This window comes from Trachypithecus francoisi, unplaced genomic scaffold, assembly GCF_009764315.1.
Source record: "Trachypithecus francoisi isolate TF-2019V2 unplaced genomic scaffold, Tfra_2.0 Lachesis_group1, whole genome shotgun sequence".
Classification (NCBI taxonomy): Eukaryota; Metazoa; Chordata; class Mammalia; order Primates; family Cercopithecidae; genus Trachypithecus; species Trachypithecus francoisi.
The window spans coordinates 13,095,131-13,118,108 of NW_022681454.1; the positions used below are offsets into that span (position 1 = coordinate 13,095,131).

A 22,978-nucleotide genomic window follows, 5' to 3' on the forward strand; every position below is an offset into this window, starting at 1 on the left:
CTAGGGGAAGGGAGGCTATGGTCACACTCCACAGAATGCTTAGGCTGGTTACTGTTCCACCCACTTAGAGAAGATAGCAATCACTCTGCATTCCCTCATGAATTTCCTAGCAACTGAGAGTGAGTTTTTATGGTCATTTTCAGATAATTCGGTTCATTGTTTCACATTATTATTAAACAAATCTGGATACATTTCTTCTTAAATGGGATAATAATATCTTTATTGTTTAACCCAAGTTTACTTAGGACATCTATTATTTACAGTCTAATGCATCCCAAGTGACATGGCCCTTTTATATGAGCTTCTAAAAAGCACCATCTCACCCTCCAAGCCCCACTCCCTAAAGGTGTGATTATACCTTTCTTTTTTTCTTCTGTAAACTGAAAGAAGGTCTCTTTTTTTTTTTTTTTTTTTTGGTGTGTTTGTTTGTTTTGGTTTGGCTTTTTTGAGACGGAGTCTTGCTCTGTCGCCCAGGCTGGAGTGCAGTGGCGCCATCTCGCTCACTGCAACCTCCGCCTCCCGGATTCACGCCATTCTCCTGCCTCAGCCTCCCGAATAGCTGGGACTACAGGCGCCTGCCATCATGCCCAGCTAATTTTTTGTATTTTTAGTAGAGACGGGGTTTCACCATGTTAGTCAGGATGGTCTTGATCTCCTGACCTCGTGATCCACCCGCCTCGGTCTCCCAAAGTGCTGGGATTACAGGCGTGAGCCACTGTACCTGGTCAAGGTCTCCTATCTAAGAGTTTTGGTTCAATTCCTTCCAGTCTTGATGTTCGTATTTCATCATTGAATCATTTTAACACAAGTTCCATCAGCCTCCCCCTCTTTATCTTGCCCTCTTTGGCATATAAACATGCTCAAGTTTTCTACTCTTAATGTAAAATGCTGAGGATGCTATTCTTTACCAATTCAACTTTAAGACTAAAGACACACTTTTGGCGAAGAGATTCTTTACAGCCCAGGTATTGTTGACGTTTCTGAAAAGAGGTGTAGTTATTGTGAAGAGCCCTAGTGAAGCCCTGCAATGAGATTTCAGACACAGCAATACTGACCTGTGTCTCCTGGAAAGAAACAGAAGAAGTGTCAGAGTCGCTAATGTTGGGGAAAGAGAAAGAAACATGCTACTGTTTACATGAGCTGTAGTTTGTAGCTGTACACAGACCACACTTAAAGATATTGCCAGGGACTTCAAGAAGAGGAAGAGAGAAGTCTATGCATGTCCACTTTCCCAGTGTAGAATTTATTCAAGAAAGTCTCACTTGTTTAAATCAGAAAGGTTTTTTGCTTTAAAAGCAAATAAATGAATAAGTAAACACATTTCTTTAGAGTTTGATTGAAGCCAGGCATTGCTTATACATTTTACAAGCATGGAATGATAAGGTACTTCTTGAAGGAAATGCAATGGAATGTGAATTAAAATTCAGTTGCCTTGATCCACTGAGTTATGTCAATCGTTAATTCTCATCTATCTCCCCCTTTCAGAAAGATTTGACAATGCAGTGTCTCCAGTTTTGATGTCCAATTTCAAATTTGCTGCAATACATTCTCAGTCCACAAAGGCAGCACTGACAGCCTTGGGACAATTCAGAAATTACTTCTTAACTGTCGAATTCAGTAGACTTACATCAGTTCCTCATTTCACCTAATTTATCTACTTCATTTGACACTATTGATGTCTCTTCTAGAGAAAACGTTCTTTGCCCTTTTCTGTTCCTCTTCTCCTTTGGCCTTGAAACTTGTTCTCTTTCTGTTTCCAGTCTTTTCAGGCTGTTTCTTACCGTTTCCTATTTATTAAATGTTTGTATTTCACTTGACCTTATCCCTGGGCTTTTATTACTCTTTCTGAACTTCCTAGGCAATCTTGCCCACTGTGTGGCTTTCACTTCACCAATTAGCTGCCTCCCATTCCTGGATACTTTCTAGGGCAATAATTCACCCAATGGGGCATTTTTAAAATCTGGGGAGATGCTTTTTTATTATTATGATGAATGACAGAAGGGGCCTACTGGTGTTTAGAGGGCAGGGCTTCGGTAGGCTAGATGTTCTATAATACATTATATAGTCCTTCCCACAAAATAGAGAATTATCCCATGCCCCACATGATTTTGAATGGCCAACCTGACACTCATGTAAGCAAAAGATCTGATTATAATTACATGGGCCTAGAACATATGTCTAGTTTTTATAAAATGCCAAAGTATTTTTTTGCTTATTTTTATTATATGCTTGAATTCCAGAAATGCAATGAAGGTACAAATCAGTAAGCAATTGTTGTTTGAGTTTTTCAGAACTTTACTAGAAGTAGTTGATCCATAAGGCAATATTAGATGTGGTGGTTTCCGGACACCCACCTGTGACACTGCGGTTACCTGTCTCCTGTCTGGCCTTCAAGTAGATCTGAACCCCACACAGTCCCCATGTACAGCTGATACCAGGCTGAAATGGATCAGGTGGCTGAGGAACTAAGCCAGTGTCAGGTGGCACACCAGACTGCCAAAGTAAGAGGCTCTACACATACATGGCCTTTCTTCCCTTCTGATGTGCTTGGGCGATATACAACAGATACAGATCACAAAGATATGATCAGTGTGGCTGACAGTTTATGAGATCTGACCACCTCAGGCAACACTAAAGGATTCATCAGCAGATGCCAAGATCTTCAGATGCATAGGCTGATGATGAAGAGATGGATGGTCCTCCTTCTCCTCATCTTTAGGACAGTCTCTTCTCATTTTGGCTTTTCTACCCAGATCACATCTATCTCTGACCAGCTTGTCTCTTTGGTAGCTGGAGGCTTGGATGAACACAGGAAGATTATGGAGCAACTCTTGAAGCCCAAATGAAGCTCAGGACCCAGAGACTTCTCAAAACTTGTCTTCAACGCTCGAACTCTTCTGCAGCCACCTGTTTCTACTGGAGTTTAGCCAGGTGGGAAGGTGGGGCACAGTAGAGATTGGGAGCTTCATTAAAAATCTCTTTATCTTATGTCCCTCTCAAGCTTAAAACCCTTTAGCGACTCCTTTGCCTGCTACATAAAATTCAAGTTCTTTATCTTGGCCTTCCACAGTTTCCAGAGCCAGGCAGTGCACAAATCCTAAATTTACCACTTAATAACCATGTGACCTTGGGAAAGATCTTTGATCACTATGCCTTGTGTTCTCTTCCAGAAAATGAGAAAACCAATGTTGGACTGTATTGGACAGGATATATGTACTATATCAGGTTCACCCTGGCACTCACTGGCCGTATGCATAGAGTCTGTGTCTCTTCCCACCACTTTAAAGACATGAATAAAATGCCCTACCACAGGGCATGAGATCTGACATCCCAATTTGCCACCAGCAAACTTAGAAGTGTGGGAGAGTTAATACTTACGGGGTAAAATTTGACTAATGGAAAATGGGAGACAGCTAACTCCCAGGCAGATAAATTCCCCCTTCTTTCCCTCCTTCCATGAATTGCTGCAAAGTTCCATTTCTCCAAAATAGCACAGTCTATGAGGAGACTTCCCAAGTAGCAGGTGGACACAACTGCTGTCCCTCCTCAAGGCTTGTCATGAAGCAGTGCCCAGCCTGGTAATACATCATCTTGTATTACTTCCCATTAGTTTTTCTCTTGCTTCTCACTCCTAATGTCTTGAGTTTTTACCTCCCCAAAGAAAACATCAGTATTTAGTTTTTTGGCTCTGTTTTCTAGGTGACTTTGATGGTGGAGGGAAAGGAGAACCTTAGACTAGGGCAGAAAAGAATGAATTCTACTCTAACTTCTCCTCCTCCTCCCACCTTTCTCAGCTATCTGGAGTACCAAGTACCAGATATTAAGGGAGTCTATCCTGCCCTGCTGTCTCCTGAGGTTGAGGGGATAATGACTATCCTGGCAACTCTGTCAGATAGTTTAGACCTCGTTTCCAGGCTGAGTAGGCTGTTTTAACCCAGAAAGCTAATAGAGAGAAAGGAACTTGGTTATGCTATCAAGTGCAGGGCTGGAATCCCAATCAGGATCAGTCTGCTTCAGTGGTTGTCTCTCTCCTTAGAGATAATGTCTTCTGTAGGTGTTTCCTGAACCCACCCTGGTGCCAAGCATGGCCGCATGATGGCTACAGAGAGATGAATCAAATCTGGTTTCTGTGCTCAAGTTACCATCGTGATCTTGGGGCAGAGAGGTCCTCCTATGTACAATGGCCATGGAGAAGACGAGCCCTAAGGAAAGATTAAGAGAGGCCTTCTGAAGGAAATGACCCTTGAGTCCAGTAAGAGAGTGTAGCATCTAGTAATCCCTCAAATGTTGAAATAAACTAAGCAGGTAAATGAAGAGGAAAGAGGATTCCAGGCAGAGAGCACTGGACCTAGCAACTGTTCAGGAGAGAGTCAGCCTACAAGTGTCCATTCATTCATTCGGCAGATGTCTTTTGAGCCCACAATACAAGAGCACCAAGGCTATGCGGTCCCATGGAGAAGAGCACCAAAACAACTAAGAAATGTGTCAAGGAATAAAGGCTTCTCAACGAAGTACCTGAGTAAGACCTGAAGGACTCACGGGGGCTGGCTGCATCACCCATTTCTTGGACATACGCCCTTGGTCATGCTCTGTGCTGGACACAAGAATTCAGAGGAGCATGAAGGTACCCTTCCTCTATGGTGGAGCAGAAAGATCATGGACAATAATTGTAAATATATTCAGTGCTGCCAAGGAAAAGAGCAGGATCAAACATATTCGGCTCTCTGGAGAAGCTCCACAGCCTTGGCCATGCCTGCTCCTGCCCTCCCACCCCTACCCTGACTTTATCTTGCTTGGCCACCTTTGTCTATGTCACTGGTAGCCCCAGCATACTTGGGGTGGACGTCAGATGCCTTCCACCTCTCCAAGTGAGAGGAGTGGATATGATTGAAAGAACAGGGGCAGAAGGGACTAATTTGGGACCTGTTCACTGGCTCCAGAGATTGAAGTCGTGGGTGTCCAAAGTCACTTTCATTTCCACCTGGTCACCACGTCCCTTCCATGGAGCAGGCTATCATGAGTTCCATGGGCCAGGGCTGATCTCTGTTCCCCAGCCCACCTGTCTCACACACAGCCCTGTGGGTAGGGTCAGCAGACCAGATTGTTTATTGTTGGAATGTAAGATGAGAGATCTGTTTGGTGACCTATCATTTTCGCTGAGAGATAGACATGGAGAGCACCAGAGTGAGCAAGGGTATATGATGTGCACTGTGATGGTGGGCAAAAGAGGCTCCTACCCTTGTGGAAGTCACAATCCAGTGGAGGAGGGATGTTACTAAAAATGTACAAAGTGCTGGGAGGACAAACAGTGGAGACTTGCTGCAATGGGGCCAGGGGCTTAGGAAGGCATTTCTTGGAAATTGTGGTTTGAGGTCAGAGTTAAGGAAAACTAAGCAGACAAAGAACGTGCGATAGTGATTCAAGGAGAAATAAATCTGTCCTTTATCCAGAGATTACCCAGTGTGAGGCAGTGACTAAGCCTTTCCCAGTATCACCCAAAGTCCTGCCTCTGCTGTTTCCTGGCTGTGCGCCTTTGGGCAATTTACTTGTCACTCTGTTGCTTCTGATAGCAAAGAGGATGGAGAGATAGACAAGTTGAAGAGAGATAAGGTTTAAAGCGTTTCCTTTGGCTGCCATCTGGAGATTGGATTAGAGCAGGGGTTTAAGAGACAGGAGGGACTTCAGTGTTTTTGGTGAGAGTCAAGGTGGCTTGGGTCTGATTGTGGTAGTGAAGGTAAGGAGAAGTAGAAAGTGATAATTAATTAGATTTACTTGGTGAGGGAGTGGTCAAGAATGACTCCCAGCTTTCTGGCTTGTGTTATTATAAGTAGCACATAAAAAGAATGGATGAACTTCATTAATTTATTTTCTATTTATTGTGATATCTAGCATACTTGAAAAACGTATTTTCTGCATATTCAATTTAAAGAATAATAATATTACTAATATACTCTTTAGGTCACTGGAGGGAAAAAATTTACCAATACACTTAAAGCCTTTGAGTCCCCCATTCTTCTCCCCAGGGGTAACTGCAATCCGAATTTTTATTAATCTTGTCTTTCCTACTTATTGTTTTTATTCATATATATATATATTTCTAAATGATATAGTGATTGGTTTTGTATGATTTTGAGTTTTACATTTACTCAATTTGGGGTTCATTGAACTTTTTCCAATCCAAAGGTTTATAGTCTTAATAAAATGTGGAAAAAAGTAATAACAATGTTATGTAATTTGAGTCACCAATTTAACATAACTGCATCAGTTTGCATTCAAAGGGATTCTGCTTATTTACACCAATGTGTCGCATTCTCTGATTTCGAAATGAAAAACAATTTTTAAAAAACCCATTAAGCTGAAAATCAAATGCTGTTAAGTTTTTTTACTCCAAATTGTTACATGCTTGCTTCTCTGCACATTGCTAGCCTTAGACTACAGGGGAGGGATGATACATAATTAAAATTAATAAATATTAGAAACCCCTAAATAGCATTCATTAATTGCCAGGCACTATTTTAAGGATCCAGTATATTATAACTCAATCCTCACACTAACCCTAAAGAGATTACTATTGTGCCTGTTTACATACAGCACAGAGGTTGAGTTATTTGCCTACAACACAGAGGTTAAGAAGTGTCCCAAGGACAAATAGGTTGTTGGTGAACCAGAGTCTACACTCTTAAATCACCATTTCACATTAACTCTCGGGAAGGCAGCATCATCAGGAAAGAGCTTTGGGTGTGAGAGATTAATGAAATGTGGGAGACGATGAATATTCGCATTCCAGAAAATCCTAGAGTGACACATCACATTAAAGTATGTCCTTTAAAACCAGTTTATGCCAGTTGCAAGTGGACATGTATACTAAGAGCCAGGAAATTTGTAACTGTTATGAAAAGCTTAAGTCCAAGTTGACAGAGCTTCTTGCCACACAGCCAAGAGCACAATCTAACATGAAATGTGCCTGGTGCTATGTTTTACCTACTCCAGGAGTCTCTCCAGGTTCTGTTAATCTGTATGTTATCATTAAATTTTCCCATGACTTGGACTATCCTTCCTAGTTATTAAGGATTGATAACTTGGCTCCCTTTTTATCTAAAGATGGGCTCGGTTTTTCTCATGGGTTCTACCCAATGGAAGGTCCCTATATTTAACCCACTGTAGTCCATGGTCCTTCCCTCTCCATCCCAGACTTCCAGGACCCCAGTCAAGTTGCCGATCTTCAGATTTCCTTTTAGCTAAGATGAGACAAAGAATGCCACCAGATTTTCTTCTATATACATCAGAATACAAAGTGCTGCAGTGGGTGTCTCTAAAGATTCTTTCTTGCTCTAATGATGAACACTTTGTTTTTTCTTTTAGTGTGCAAATGGTTCCATAATTTAAGTTAATAGTGTTTATGACAATATGTAATAAATACCATAAAAAGTATAAGTCATTCTGGGTGTGTTAGCTCATTAAAACAAATGCTTGCTAGATTCCATAGTAAGCTTTAGAAACATGGTGCTAACTCATGTAAATTGCCATGACAAATGTGCTTTAGGACCAATAAAGTGTGCATTGACTCATTAATAGTCAAACTCAACATCTCCCTGTTGGTTCCCAAGAAAAGTCAAGTGGAGATCGGTGGAAGAGAAATTGATGCCTGAATTCTGCCAACCTTCAGGCATTCTGATTAGCATGTGTGATTTGGCGCCTGTCTCTTGTGACACTGTGCACTTGCTATATCACCCTTGTGTTTTTGATCCTGCAAGGTCTGGAAAATCCTCATAGCTCAACACATTCTTTCTGCCAGTGCCCGATGTGGAGTCTTTGGATTTATGTAGACTCCCCAGGCTCCTTCTGCATCAAAAAAAAAAAAAAAAAAAAAAAAAAAAGCTTTAAGGGGCTCAGAAGGGGGTTCTCAGATTAAACTCCACACAGGTAAGTGGAAAAGGAACCAGTCCAAGTGGTAAACAAGCATTTCTCCTGCCTCAGAAGCACCCAGGAACTACAAGCATAAATATGCAATAAAGCTGCACTGAGGGGAGGCAAGCTCATGTTTTATAATGCATTTCTGTCTTACACAACATCTGAGATTCCAGGAACAGTCCAGATTGTGGCTGTTTGGGTTTTGCTAGGAAGAAAGCATCTTTTTTGTTACTTAGTAAAAGTATGATTGGGAGTTACAGGAATGACTGTGGAAGAGGTTGAGTATGTTGAAAAATACCTTTGTTGTTCCTTTTGCTGTCAAGCTTTGCTATTTAATTTCACATTATACAAACTGCTTAAAAACAAAGGATTAAAAGGTTCATTCAACAGAGTCCTATGATCATGAAGTTCACAGGTCTCTAAACCTCAGTTGTCTGTGGATGGTCTCTAACCTTTTATGCTTTACAGAGTTGACCTTCTCTATTGCATCTGATGTGGATGATGTGGTTATTGTCTCATATCTGCAAAGCACATTAAAGTTTAATGCACACGTTCATGAGATTTCTTTGATTGAATCCTCACCACTGGGAAAACACTGAGAAAGCATATTTCCCCTTTTACAAGTGAGAAAATATGAGACTCGGCGTAGCTAAGAAAATTGTCCAGTATCTTATAGCAAGTAAGTGACAGACATGGACACTAAATTCATTCCTTCTAATTTTAAAGTCTTATGCTTGACTCACTCCATTAAAGTAAGTGATGGGAAGAGGGAAGTTTCCTCTTTTCTTTAGTACTTCCACCTCCTGTATCCTCACCTTTTCTTGGGAGTAGATCTTGATGATCAGAATCTGCTCACGTTGCCTCTGGCTCATGTAACTTTGTCTTTGCATCAGACAGATACATGCCAAATGACAGTACACAAACAACCAACTTTCATGCCTATTGGATGCAGAATTTGCCAGGTATCTGGGATAATAAAGGATCTATAAAATTGAATTAGTCCGTCAAAATAGTTTATCAAGTGCCTATTACATGCTAGACATATGGTATCTGTCTTTTAGAATGTTTGGAGAAAACAGGCGTTTATAAAATGTATTGATCACTCATCTTTCCATTCAATCATTAATTAGCTTAAATCGTTTAATTGCTAAATCATATAATATAGTAGCCCCCTCCAAAAACAGATAAATAAAAGAAGAAAATAAAAAAAAAAACCTCATCAAAGGAAACAAATAAAAACCCTCTGGGCCAAATTTATTCAAATTAAGACTTAAGATTGTCTATTTGAAAGCATATCAGCTCCCTTTACATTTTCTCCGTCCCAGTAGGAATCAACTACTCACTCAAGACATTTATATCCATAATGTAATGTTAAGTTTATATAATGACCAGAGCTAGAATTGCCTTGGTTTATTGGACTGCTTTCCTTGCATGCTTTTCTCCTATAATTCATGCCAATGAGTATAACTTCCCTCCAGTATAATTCAATTTTTCTTTTCATTCCTAAAGTGCACAATCTCGACAAACAGGAAAAGCTTTGACAGTAACAATGAAAGGTTTTTTTTTAAAAAAAGCTTTTTTAAATTTACTGTTATTTCCAGGTATAGCTATCAGCCTGTACTAGTATACCTATTTGATGTAATTGGATACTTAGAAAAAATAAAATATACTTCATAAAATGCTGGTGTAAAATCAACTGCAGCAAGCAGTTAAAAAAAATCCACCAAGATTTACTAGCATGGAATTTTAAAAAATTTATTCCGTTTTTTATTAGATTTATATTTCAATTTTATGCTTTAATTTCTTATTAAGAGACTGCATAAAAATAAGTATGCAAAGGTCTTTATTAAACAAATAGTGAACACAACTGTGTGAATGCATTATTGTAAAAATGAAATATTTGCCGAAAATCTAGGAGACAAATAGGAAGAGCTAACATTTACTGAGACCTTACTGATAACCAGGCATAAAATACACATGCATTATTAATCCTCTTACCTTCCCAACATTTTTGTTGTTTTGTTTTGAGATGGAGTTTTGCTCTTGTCGCCCAGATTGGAGTGCAATGGCATGATCTCAGTTCACTGCAACCTCTGCCTCCCGGCAGTTCTCCTGCCTCAGCCTCCCAAGTAGCTGGGATAACAGGCCTCTGCCCCTACACCCAGCTAATATTTGTATTTTTAGTAGAGATGGGGTTTCATCATGTTGGCCAGGCTGGTTTCGAACTCCTGACCTCGGATTATCCGCCCACCTTGGCCTCCCAAAGTGCTGGGATTACAGGCGTGAGCCACTGTGCCCAGCCCAACTATTCTTTAAGACAGGCAGCACTGTTACCTCATTTTACAGCATGACCATTTTGGCATATGGAAATTATGGAATTCCTGCCAGGGCACTGAGCTAGTCCGTGCCAGAGCAGAGATTTGGGAATTCAAAGCCAGCTTGTCTGAATCTGGCTGTTACTATTGTTATCAAGGAGTCTTGGGTCTGTTGAGATTCACCAATCACCTAATTTGGAAAAGGCACTTTCATTTCCCCTTCCCTTAGCTTCTTTCTTCAACAAAGAATGAAACATTTAGGGACTATTTAAAATACATTAGATACAAAACTAAGCTACTAGCTTCCTTGTATCTACAGAAGTGTTGAAACAGGTTTTTCAAGAAGGAGTGAGTGAAATGTGAGAGTTGATGGGACCCCTACACATGGCCAGGTTTAAAAACAAATAGAACAAAGTCAATTATTGGGCACAGAAGCAGCATATCTGTGCTCAAGTTAAATTAAAGTAATAAAGGATAGTAGAAAGTAGATGAAGTTTGAATTGAGGTACAGGTGGACTACAAAAGTAGTGTTGAAAGATAAACAGAAAAAAGAAAAAAGGCAGGTGGGTGAAGACAACTGTACATATTGAAGAAGCTGAAAACAGTGGGTTAGTGGGTGTAAGGATTACATTCCTCTAGGAAGAATTGGACTAAGAGAGAAAGTTGTTAACAGATAACCTTCTAATCCCCAATAGGAACTGGATTTCAACTCACCGTGACTTGGCTTCCATTGTTTGATGCAACAGACCCCCTAAGAGCGGGTTCTCTCCTCCAGCATCTATCATTTTAAATTTCCTAAGAAATTATTTCCTGACTTCATTACTTGGCAGGTGTATTAGTTTCCTATTGCTCCTGTAACAAAGTATCACAAAATTTGTGGCCTAAAAAAGTCTAAATTTATTGTTTCCCAGTTCTGGAGTCCTGAAGTCCAAGATCAAGGTGTTGGGAGGGCTGATTTCTTCTGCAGATTCTGAAGAAGAATGTGTTCCAGGCCTCTCTCCTAGTCTTGGTGGCTGTAGACGAACGACCCTTGATATTCCTTGGTTTGTAGATGTATCACTCCAATCTCTGACTCTATCTTCACATGGCCTTCCCTCATTGTGTCTATATGTCTTTGTATATTCACATGATAGTATTCCTGTGTTTCTGTGTCTGTGTTCAAATTTTTCCCTTGTTAGGACACTAGTCATATTAAATTAATGCACAATGTAATGACCTCATATTAATTTAATCAAATCTGCAAAAACCCTATGTCCAAAGAAGATCACCTGTGCAGGTACTGCGGGTTAGGACTTCAACATGTGTCTTTGGGAGGACACGATTTGACTCCGGACAGTGGGATGAGATCTGATGTTTCACTACCTGCTAGTTTTTCATATTTTACATCTGAGAAAACCAAGTCTTAAGATATTCAAACATCAGGTTTTATTGGCATGATTTGATCCCAGGCCCAAGTCCTAATGAAATTTTTCTTAGTATACCATTCTGGAAAACTTCTTTTTAGCTAATGCTCATGGGGTCCCCTAAAAAGTCATGGTAAAAGATGTGGTTTAGGGAATGGGGCTAAGGAAGGTGAGAGTTGGGGTAACAATGATCTCTATTGGTATCAATGGTACTTTATACCACCTGGTACTGAGTAGACACCCAATATCTGTTTCATCAATGCAGAAAATCACACAAAGCATCAAGGACACTGATAGCAATGAAGGACTGATTTTGATAATTCAAATTTCTCACCAATAATTTTTGCGATCTCCTCCTGGTACACTGTATAGCACACTTATCTGAAAATTGGATTCCAGATTCAATTTCTCACTAGAGGTCTGCCTTCACTTCACCACTTAATAGAAAGCTCTACAGGATGCCTTACTTTTCTGTTCTAAAGCACTATCTTTAGAACAGAAGCTACAGAATAAAAGAGATCTGGTGTCAAACCCCAGCCCATTTCCTTGTTGGCTTTGTGATCTTGGGTAACATATATTAATCTTTCTTAACCTCGGCTTCTTCATCTATAAAGTAAAGATAAAGATAGCACCTGTTAGGATTAAATGAGCAAATCTAATGTAAAGTGTTAGAGAATAAAACCTGGTCAACAGAATGTGGTATGTTGTTATCATCATAAGTATTCCATGTACTTGACTTGACACATTGTATGTGATTTTACACATAATGTTCATAACATTTTTTGAGGTAGGTGCTACTTTTATCCCCATTTTGCAGACAGGAACTGACACAGAGGGGCTGAGGACCTAGGTTAAGCATTCATGGCTTCAGAGGAGTAGTGAAAGGAATGGGACAGGTTGGGCTTAGGCCTGTCTGGCTCTAAAGACTTGTTTTTTAACCTCCTTATCCTAATATGTTGCATTATTTTAGGAAACCCAAAGAAATGTGTTTTGGTTTAACATCAGACAGAAAACAGTCTGAATTTAACTTCACAGTGTTTGTTCAGATATTGACTTCTCAGACACAAGTAGAATAAAAACAAACAAACAAACAAACAAACAAGCCTGCTTTTCCTTAGTGGGAAGTGAACATGGCTAGAAACCATCTGTATCTCACTCCTACCCCAGCTCAACCCCTTCCCCATGGCACTGTCAGGACTCTCATGGCCTCTCCTGGGTAAAACAATGGCCCTTTGGGTAACCACCAGCATGCAGGAACAGCAAGGTTCCAAATGGGATCCTGGCTAGTTTCAGTTACAAGGAGATTTTAAGCAATTCAACAAAGCATGATGTACACACAGGGACCAAAAACAAGTGGGAAAAGTAGGGTGAAGAATCACTGGCAAGTGAGTTACCAAATATGAACACAAGGGATATGTAGAAACAGTTATCCAAATCCAAAAGGAGATTGACAAGCCAGACTATCAGGTGTTGATAAAAAGAAGGAGCTGCAGAGACAAGGAGGGACCTCTGGAGGAAAACATTTGTGAATGGCTTTGATTTAGTTCCCTTGGTGTCCCCTCTGCAGCTCTGTAAAGTAGCAGACCTCAGAGTTTAGAATCAGATACCAATGCGTCAAGGGCATTCACAGGAACCCCAGTTCCAGTAGCCAGCTGCTATGGTCTGAATGTCCCCCAAAACGTCTGTATCGGAAACTTATTCCCAATGCAACAGCATTGGGAGTTGGGTCCTAATAAGAAGTTTTTATGTCATGAGGCCTCCTTCCTCATGAATAGATATTGCCACAGTAGAAAGTGTTCATGGGAGTGGATTCACTCTCTTCTACTCTTCTGCTATACAACGACATAATATTGGTCTCTGCCTGTCTTTTTACTTGGCATGTAAGCATGCAGCAAGAAGGCCCTCACCAGACACCAGACACCACAGATGCTGGTGCCTTGATCTTGGGCTTTCCAGACTCCAGAACTGTGACAGATAAATCCCTTTTCTTTATAAAATTACGCAGTCCCCAGTCATCTGTTATGGCAGCCCAAAGCACACTATGACACCAGCTCTTCCCTACTCACTTGTCTGACCACCTCAGAGGGACAATCAACATGAGGTCAAATGCATTTACCTTGAGGATGCTACAAAACATAAACACTACCTACTGACATAGAATGTGTGAACCTACCTTCCCATAAGAAATTAAAGCATTTTTGTCTGCACTAAAAGTAGAATTCAATTATTATAGGAAGACCTACGATGAAGGAATAAAAGAAGAGGTATGTAATGAATACGAGTCACAAGAGTACATTGATGAACTTGGTTTCAATTATCCCAAGCATCAAGAGAGCTAGGGCTCTGAATTTTGTAAAAACTAGTTTATTGCACATTTTAATGGAGGAGGTGATAAAGGCTGTAAATGTTCTGCATACTTAGTACTACCTACTTTAAAAAAAGTTGAAATATAATTTTGTGTATTTAATATAGATGGATGATTAAGTCAGGAAAAAATTTGAAAGAGGTTCTTTGATCTGCTTTTTTAGATTAAAGAGTTTGGTAAATCAGATGACTAAACAACCAACAACTTTAAACCCTCAACTAAAATTTTAGACTGTTACGGCAGAGATATGGATTCACCAAACTTGACGCTGTAAAATGACAAGATATATTTCAATTCTGCTGATTGGTTTCAGAAAGTAAAGCCACTCAGGAGAAAGCTGGACATGAGGATTGAACAGATGGTGACTTGAGACTGTAGCCAATTCCCATTGCTAAACTACCCCGAAGTCAATGGAATCACAGCTGTCAAAGAATTGTAGAGCTATTCAGTGGAAATGAAAACCTAATTGCAGAAACAATTCATAGGTTTGATGGGCATGAATCACACCTTATGTTTTTGTGTCTGCCTTTAGGTTCCAACTCTATGGGTATATCTCAGTCATTTAGCATCTGCTCCATCTTTGAGACTAAGTTTCCAGAAGACCTGATTCAACCAGAAGCAAAAGACAATGGCCAAGAAGATGGCACAGCATAAGAATTTGGGAAATGGATAAAAACATCCCAGAGACATCCAACAATTAGTAACCATGTGAACAGATTCTGTAATATTGGGTCTATTGGGCTCTGTGGGAAGGTATTCCCTTTGGAAATGACTGAAATGGAGATTTTGAACCACTTTCAATAACACAAGTTTGGGGTTAACATGGAGAAGGTGCTTCACAGAATACACCACATTTCAATAACTGTATTCTTATTGAATTGTTCAAAATTGGTCAGTGACTAATATTAGGCCTCTAAGAACAAAATTTATTAGCCTGTTTTTGTATTACTGCTACAAAATCCAATAGTTTAAATAGCTAGCTGAATACTTTTGACGTTAAGGAGCAAAATTCCATGAAGATTTTAGATCAAGAGAGCTACCGCTGAGAATAAACAATGCAGATTTGTGGTAAAGTGCAATGAATTTGTTGAACTGCCAAGGCTTCTGATCATCACTGTTGAAAAAGTAATGCTGACTTCTATCTGAGCTTTCTCATCGCCAACTATTGAGAATGTCTGGATTATCCAGATGTTGCAACACAGTTGTGTTTTTGGCTTCACCACTCCCTCTGAGCTGTGATTCTGTTTTTTCTTATTGTTGATGTTCTTTGTTTTTAATATGAGGAAGATTTGTGTATTATACTTCAGTTTTGGTTTCCTTAATCACAGACTAGACAAAAGAAAATTGGCTTGGTTTCCATTAGGAAACCACTTAGAAGCCGTTATCAGAATCGTAGACATCACTGTGAACTATGTCCAGGTGTTGTCATGAAAGCATGACATCCTAGAGTGGAAAAGCAACCTGGGTTTCAGAGACTGTTTTACTCCTTTATCTGGATGTTGTTTTAGCTGCTATGGCTCCAACAGGGTGAACATAGCATTTTATTTAATCTAAATATCTTTCTTCTTTTTTTTCTAAGTTGTGAAACGTCAATGACCACATTTCATCTCTAGCCTCTCGTGAGGTTTAAATTATACAAGGAAGAAATATTTACAACGTCAAATGCTGAAGATTGTTGGGAGTCAGAAGTGATTGTTCAGAATCAGTTTTAATGACAAGTCAGAAATTAGATGAAGAGATGAAATGCCAAGCCCCCAATGTGTTCTGAAAAGTTAAATAACCATCTTACATCAGTTGGTACCTTTTTGAAAGGATCCAGGATGCATAAGTGATAAATTAATAAAAAGCACTTTAAAAAATCAACAAAAACATGGCAGGAAATGGAAGAAAAGAGAAGCAAGGGATGCATTCTAATACGTATTAAGAACAAGCCAAAGTGCAATATTTGCTTTAGGGTTTTACTGTTCATTGTATCAAAACTGTCACAGATTTTAGATTTTTTTTTTTTTAATGGGGAAAGTGAATGAGGCAGATAGATAAGTAGAAAAAGTTGTGTGAAACTCTTTGGTACTGAAAATAAATAGTTGTACTTCTCTGTGACTGCAGTTAAACTTATTCAAAGCTCAGTGTCCTAGTGGAAGAGTGGAAGTGAGCCTCACATAGTTGTTCAACTGTCCTTTGAGTAGGCAAAAATTTCCACACATCATGTTTATTGATCATGGTTTTTCTTTTCCTAGACTGTTATTTTAAGATCAGTACACACTTTGCCTCTTACCTCTACAAAAAGTGTAGGATCTCATGGTCCTGTGTATGTGCTCTATAAAATCCATGATGAAGGAACCTTGTCTGTCTGTTACACAGCCCAACAGAGAATAGAACCTGACACAGTGGAGTAGCAAAAAGCATGTGTCAAATGAATGAATAAAGAATCAACTCCCTTTATTCTATTTTTTCTAACTTTTTATCCTTCTCTTCTGTTTTTCTACTTACTAGCATTTTATCTTGTTTGTTTTATATGTAATTTTGAAATCCACCTCAAATCAAAAGGACAGGGAAGGAAATTTCAGATTTCAGGTAGCTATAAGTAATACTCCCAAGAACCATTGAGGGTAAGATGCAGGAGAAAGTCTGGGGTAGAATATGACTTTAGGTTTATAATCAAATAGACTTGCTTGTATTTTACCCCCAAATTACACAGACTTATAAACCTAGCCATTGCCATAGATAGGCAGCCACAGGTTCCTCCTGGAAAGAGCTGAGCTGATCCTTTTTAATTACTTCTCACATGTTCACCTCTTAAATAAGCTACTTCTCTTCTGCTGGTGTAATGGCTAGTTTTATGTGTCAACTTGACTGGGATGTCCAGAAAGCTGATTAAACATTATTTCTGGGTACATCTGTGCAGGTGTTTCTGCAGAATGTTAGCATTTGAATCAGTAGATTAAGTAAAAAAGATCACGCTCTCCAATGTGCGTGGGCATCATTCAATTTCTTGAGGATCTAAATATCACAAATTCACTCTCTCTCTCTAAGCTGGGACATCTATCTTCTTCTGCTCTCGCACCTCAGTGCTCCTGGTTCTTGGGCCTTCAGACTCAGACTGAATTATACCACTGGCTTTCATGTTTCCCCATCTTGCAGATAACAGATCATGGAAGTCTTAGTCTTCCTAATCTTGCAAGTCAATTTCTATAATAAATCTTCTCTTACAGTTACATTCAATAAAATATTCTCTTATAGATATATGTGGAATACTAATAACAAAAAGGATTCAGACTGATGGGAACACAGAAAAGCAAAAAGATAAAGGAGATAAGATATAAATCTGCCTTTATCATGGTCCAGGACTTAGAGCCCTCCAGCACAAATAACTCACAATCATCCTGCACCTGACTTATCAACAGACCGTCGGCTGATAGAAAAATACAAGTTAGCTCCCTCAACCTTGACATTATCATACTGCATATAGCCCTCTCCAGCACAAGCACCATCCTATAAAATTCCCAGCAAGCCTTTGTCTCCTCGCAGTCAGCTCCTCTCTTTCCTCCCTTGCTAGCCTGCCCCTTGCATCCTTGCAATGTATTTTCTCTATTGTTTTTATTTTTATTTTATTTTTGTTATTATACTTTAAGTTCTAGGGTACATGTACATAACGTACAGGTTTGTTACATACTTATACTTGTGCCATGTTGGTGTGCTGCACCCATCAACTCATCAGCATCAGGTATAACTCCCAATGCAATTCCTCCCCCCCCCCCATAATAGGTCCCAGTGTGTGATGTTCCCCTTCCCGAGACCAAGTGATGTCATTGTTCAGTTCCCACCTATGAGTGAGAACCGGTGTTTGGTTTTCTGTTCTTGTGATAGTTTGCTAAGAATGATGGTTTCCAGTTGCATCCATGTCCCTACAAAGGGTACAAACTCATCCTTTTTTGTGGCTGCATAGTATTCCATGGTGTATATGTGCCACATTTTCTTAATCCAGTCTGTCACAGATGGACATTTGCGTTGATTCCAAGTCTTTGCTATTGTGAATAGTGCTGCAATGAACATATGTGTGCATGTGTCTCTATAGCAGCATGATTTATAATCCTTTGGGTATATAGCCAGTAATGGGATGGCTGGGTCATATGGTACTTCTAATTCTAGATCCTTGAGGAATCGCCATACTGTTTTCCACAATGGTTGAACTAGTTTACAACCCCACCAACAGTGTAAAAGTGTTTCTGTTTCTCCATACCCTCTCCAACACCTGTTGTTTCCTGACTTTTTAATGATTGCCATTCTCACTGGTGTGAGATGGTATCTCATTGTGGTTTTGATTTGCATTTCTCTGATGGCCAGTGATGATGAGCATTTTTTCGTGTGTCTGTTGGCTGTATGAATGTCTTCTTTTGAGAAATGTCTGTTCATATCCTTTGCCCACTTTTTGATGGAGTTGTTTGTTTTTTTCTTGTAAATTTGTTTGAGTTCTTTGTAGGTTCTGGATATTAGCCCTTTGTCAGATGAGTAGGTTGCAAAAATTTTCTCCCATTCTGTAGGTTGCCTGTTCACTGTGATGGTAGTTTCTTTTGCTGTGCAGAAGCTCTTTAGTTTAATTAGATCCCATTTGTCAATTTTGGCTTTTGTTGCCATTGCTTTTGGTGTTTTAGACATGAAGTCCTTGCCCATACCTATGTCCTGAATGGTATTACCTAGGTTTTCTTCTAGGGTTTTTATGGTATTAGGTCTAACATTTAAGTCTCTAATCCATCTTGAATTAATTTTCATATAAGGAGTAAGGAAAGGATCCAGTTTCAGCTTTCTACTCATGGCTAGCCAATTTTCCCAGCACCATTTATTAAATAGGGAATCCTTTCCCCATTTCTTGTTTTTGTCAGGTTTGTCAAAGATCAGATGGCTGTAGATATGTGGTATTATCTCTGAGGACTCTGTTCTGTTCCATTGGTCTATATCTCTGTTTTGGTACCAGTACCATGCTGTTTTGGTTACTGTAGCCTTGTAGTATAGTTTGAAGTCAGGTAGTGTGATGCCTCCAGCTTTGTTCTTTTGACTTAGGATTGTCTTGGCAATGCGGGCTCTTTTTTGGCTCCACGTGAACGTTAAAGCAGTTTTTTCCAATTCTGTGAAGAAACTCATTGGTAGCTTGATGGGGATGGCATTGAATCTATAAATAACCTTGGGCAGTATGGCCATTTTCACGATATTGATTCTTCCTATCCATGAGCATGATATGTTCTTCTATTTGTTTGTATCTTCTTTTATTTCACTGAGCAGTGGTTTGTAGTTCTCCTTGAAGAGGTCCTTTACATCCCTTGTAAGTTGGATTCCTAGGTATTTTATTCTCTTTGAAGCAATTGTGAATGGAAGTTCATTTATAATTTGGCTCTCTGTTTGTCTGTTATTGGTGTATAGGAATGCTTGTGATTTTTGCACATTAATTTTGTATCCTGAGACTTTGCTGAAGTTGCTTATCAGCTTAAGGAGATTTGGGGCTGAGATGATGGGGTTTTCTAAATATACAATCATGTCATCTGCAAACAGGGACAGTTTGACTTCTTCATTTCCTAACTGAATACACTTGATTTCTTTCTCTTGCCTGATTGCCCTAGCCAGAACTTCCAAAGCTATGTTGAATAGGAGTGGTGAGAGAGGGCATCCCTGTCTTGTGCCAGTTTTCAAAGGGAATGCTTCCAGTTTTTGCCCATTCAGTATGACATTGGCTGTGGGTTTGTCATAAATAGCTAGTATTATTTTGAGATACGTTCCATCAATACCAAATTTATTGAGCACTTTTTGGCATGAAGGGCTGTTGAATTTTGTCAAAAGCCTTTTCTGCATCTATTGAGATAATCATGTGGTTCTTGTCTTTGGTTCTGTTTATATGCTGGATTACATTTGTCGATTTGCATATGTTGAACCAGTCTTGCATCCCAGGGATGAAGGCCACTTGATCATGGTGGATAAGCTTTTTGATGTGCTGCTGGATTCGGTTTGCCGGTATTTCATTGAGGATTTTTGCATTGATGTTCATCTTTATTTTTATTTTTGAGATGGAGTCTCTCTCTGTCGCCCAGGCTGGAGTGCAATGGTGTGATCTTATCTCACTGCAACCTTCACCTCCTGTGTTCAAGCGATTCTCCCACCTCAGCCTCCCAAGTAACTGGGCTTACAGGTGCCCACCACCACATCTGGCCAAATTTTGTGTGTGCATTTTTTTCTTTTCTGTAGAGACGAGGTTTCGTCATGTTGACCAGGCTGGCCTTGAACTCCTGACCTCACATGACCTGGCCACCTTGGTCTCCCAAAGTGCTGGAATAACAGGTGTGAGCCATCATGCCTGGCCCTTGTAATGTATTTTCATAATTTCTCCAAAAAAAATCTGTCTTTTTTTTTTTTGTTTTAATCTGCAACTGTCTTGGTAAATTCCTTTACTGCCCATGCCACAGGCTCCAGTTTGTTGCTACCTATGACAATATATTTATAAGAGAAAACTTTGTTTCTCTGGAGAAGGTTAAAGAAAGTTATTCTTCTCTAGAGAACCCTGATGAATATACCTGAGAAGCAGTGAGAGCTAAAAGAGGTCAACCTTCTTTGGCTAGTATAAGTCCCTTCTTTTGGAAACCAAAGCTTTCAGGGGAGTGAAAATTCTTCCAAAACAGGTATACAGAAAGAAATGGAGGAAGAGAGGGAAGAAAGAGAACATCTTCCAGAAAATAAAAAGACAAAATCAAGTAATGATCTGATTATTCCATCAGGGTAGCTAGCATAAATGGCAAGCCTCTGCCCCTTCCCTAATTCCATTTCAGCAACTCCTTTCTTTCCCACAGGGACTTTGGGTTTCTGTCCCAGTGTCTTTATATTCTTTTCCTCTTCCTGGGACAAGTGACATTTAAAAATTATACCAAAAACTGACAAGGATATCAAGTCTATCTATCATTTGCAGTTCAAACAATCATTATTCCAATATAGACATAATTACTAAACAGCTTCAAGGTCATCAAGGTCAGAGAAAATCTATGGTTATCACTGGGAATCTACTCTTGTGTACAAGCAAATTCTAAAACCTTTTTCTTTCTTTCAGATGCTTAAGGTAGGAAGAGAAACTGGAAACCTAGAATTACTTCAACTCAATCACCAGCCATTCACTGACTTTTTACCATATATAAATCCTGATTGATCTCAAAAAGAGTAATATTAAGTTTGATTCTTGCATGTTTTTAAAAAAAGATATCCAAGATACAACTATCAAAAGATGGCCCAGGATCAACTGCCAGATTAGCTATATGGCCCATAGATAATGATAGAGGAGGGAACTTAAAAAACTACTTTGTTGTGCAAAACTTATACCTGTCACAAAATAAAGATAAGCCGGAGCACTAGAATTTATGAGACATTAAAAAGAGCTCATTATTTTCTAAAGCCTAAAAGTTTTTTTTTATTTTTTTATTTTTTCTGAAAGATAAAAGAAAGTGAACATGTAAGGGTTAATCAAGAACCTGAGCAAACATTCAACAGAAAGTATTCTTTACAAACTTCAAAGTTCATAAGAATATGTTTTTGCTAAGTAGTGAGAGGAGAAAATAAGAATTCAGTTAAACAAAGAATAAAGATAGCTGTAAGTTAGGATAAACATATCAGAGGATACAAGAGTATTATGCTTCTTCAAATTTTGCTTCCAAGGTTTTCATTTTTCTGAAAATATAAACCAAGTTCAAGTAAATTAATATTTTTACAATTTTAATATTATTTTTCTTTTTTTTTTTTTTGAGAGGGAGTCTCGCTCTGTCGCCCAGGCTGGAGCGAGCGCAGTGGCCGGATCTCAGCTCACTGCAAGCTCCGCCTCCTGGGTTTACGCCATTCTCCTGCCTCAGCCTCCTGAGTAGCTGGGACTACAGGCGCCCACCACCTCGCCCGGCTAGTTTTTTGTATTTTTTTTTTTAGTAGAGACGGGGTTTCACCGTGTTAGCCAGGATGGTCTTGATCTCCTGACTTCGTGATCCGCCCGTCTTGGCCTGCCAAAGTGCTGGGATTACAGGCTTGCCCCACCGCGCCTGGCCTGTTTTTCTTTTTAAAAACTGATATTGAGTACTGAATTCCGTCCACACCTGGAAATTAGTTACTACTTAAAGCAAGATGGCTCCTAGGAGAAAATGCAGACGATAATGTCAACCGGCCTCTAGAGGGCTTACTACAAATCGAATCTAGTTAATGAAGACATACCAGACATCACTCCAGGAAGCACTTGTTTTTAAAGGTGATATACAGGTATTTAAGAGACTTTTATTTGGAGACACTCATGCCTGACTTGCTTTTCCAAATGACAAATGAGTCTTCACTAATCTTCAGACATAATTTGGTATTTACAAGTTTCTTTCTTTCTTTCTTTCTTTCTTTCTTTCTTTCTTTCTTTCTTTCTTTCTTTCTTTCTTTCTTTCTCTTTCTTTCTTCTTTCTTTCTTTCTTTCTTTCTTTCTTTCTTTCTTTCTTCTTTCTTCTTTCTTTCTTCTTCTTTCTTTCTTTCTTTCTTTCTTTCTTTCTCTTTCTTTCTTCTCTCTTTTTGAAAAAATACCTATTGAGTGCTAGGTATTTCCAAATCTTAACTGGGGTTATTTACCACTTCTGGTGCCAACCAAGCTGTGAGTTCCTTGTGTGCCCATTATACCTAGCAACAGACACAGTCTGGCATAGAAGCAGGTGACCAGGAAATGTGTGTTGCTCTGAATTGATCCTCTCTTTTAGTTCCAATGATGTTAGAAAATATTCTTAGTACAGGATGAAGCTGACAATAATAAAAACTCATTTGACTTTTTTTGTAGCTTACAATAATTAACACACACTTTCATGCACATTATCTTAATGAAACCTTAAAACATTAGTGAGTGAGGCTTTATTATCATTTACACTGATGAGATGACTGAATCTAAGGGACTTAATGTATTAAAGTAGAGATTCAAATTTAGTTATTTTGATTTCAATCTCAAT

At 39.2% G+C, this 22,978-nt stretch overlaps 1 long non-coding RNA gene across 2 annotated transcripts in view; it reads left to right on the top strand.

Moving 5' to 3' along the window:
• Positions 1-16,436, top strand: part of LOC117085158 — a 30,109-nt gene extending 13,673 nt beyond the window's left edge. The window contains exons 2-3 of one of the 2 annotated variants that reach the window (XR_004437825.1): positions 2,791-2,931; positions 14,527-16,436. This is a non-coding gene — a long non-coding RNA (uncharacterized LOC117085158). Of the gene's footprint in view, positions 1-2,790; positions 2,932-8,374; positions 8,591-14,526 lie in introns of those variants that run through there. The other variant, XR_004437826.1, reaches the window with a different exon arrangement.
• Positions 16,437-22,978: the final 6,542 nt, after the last annotated feature.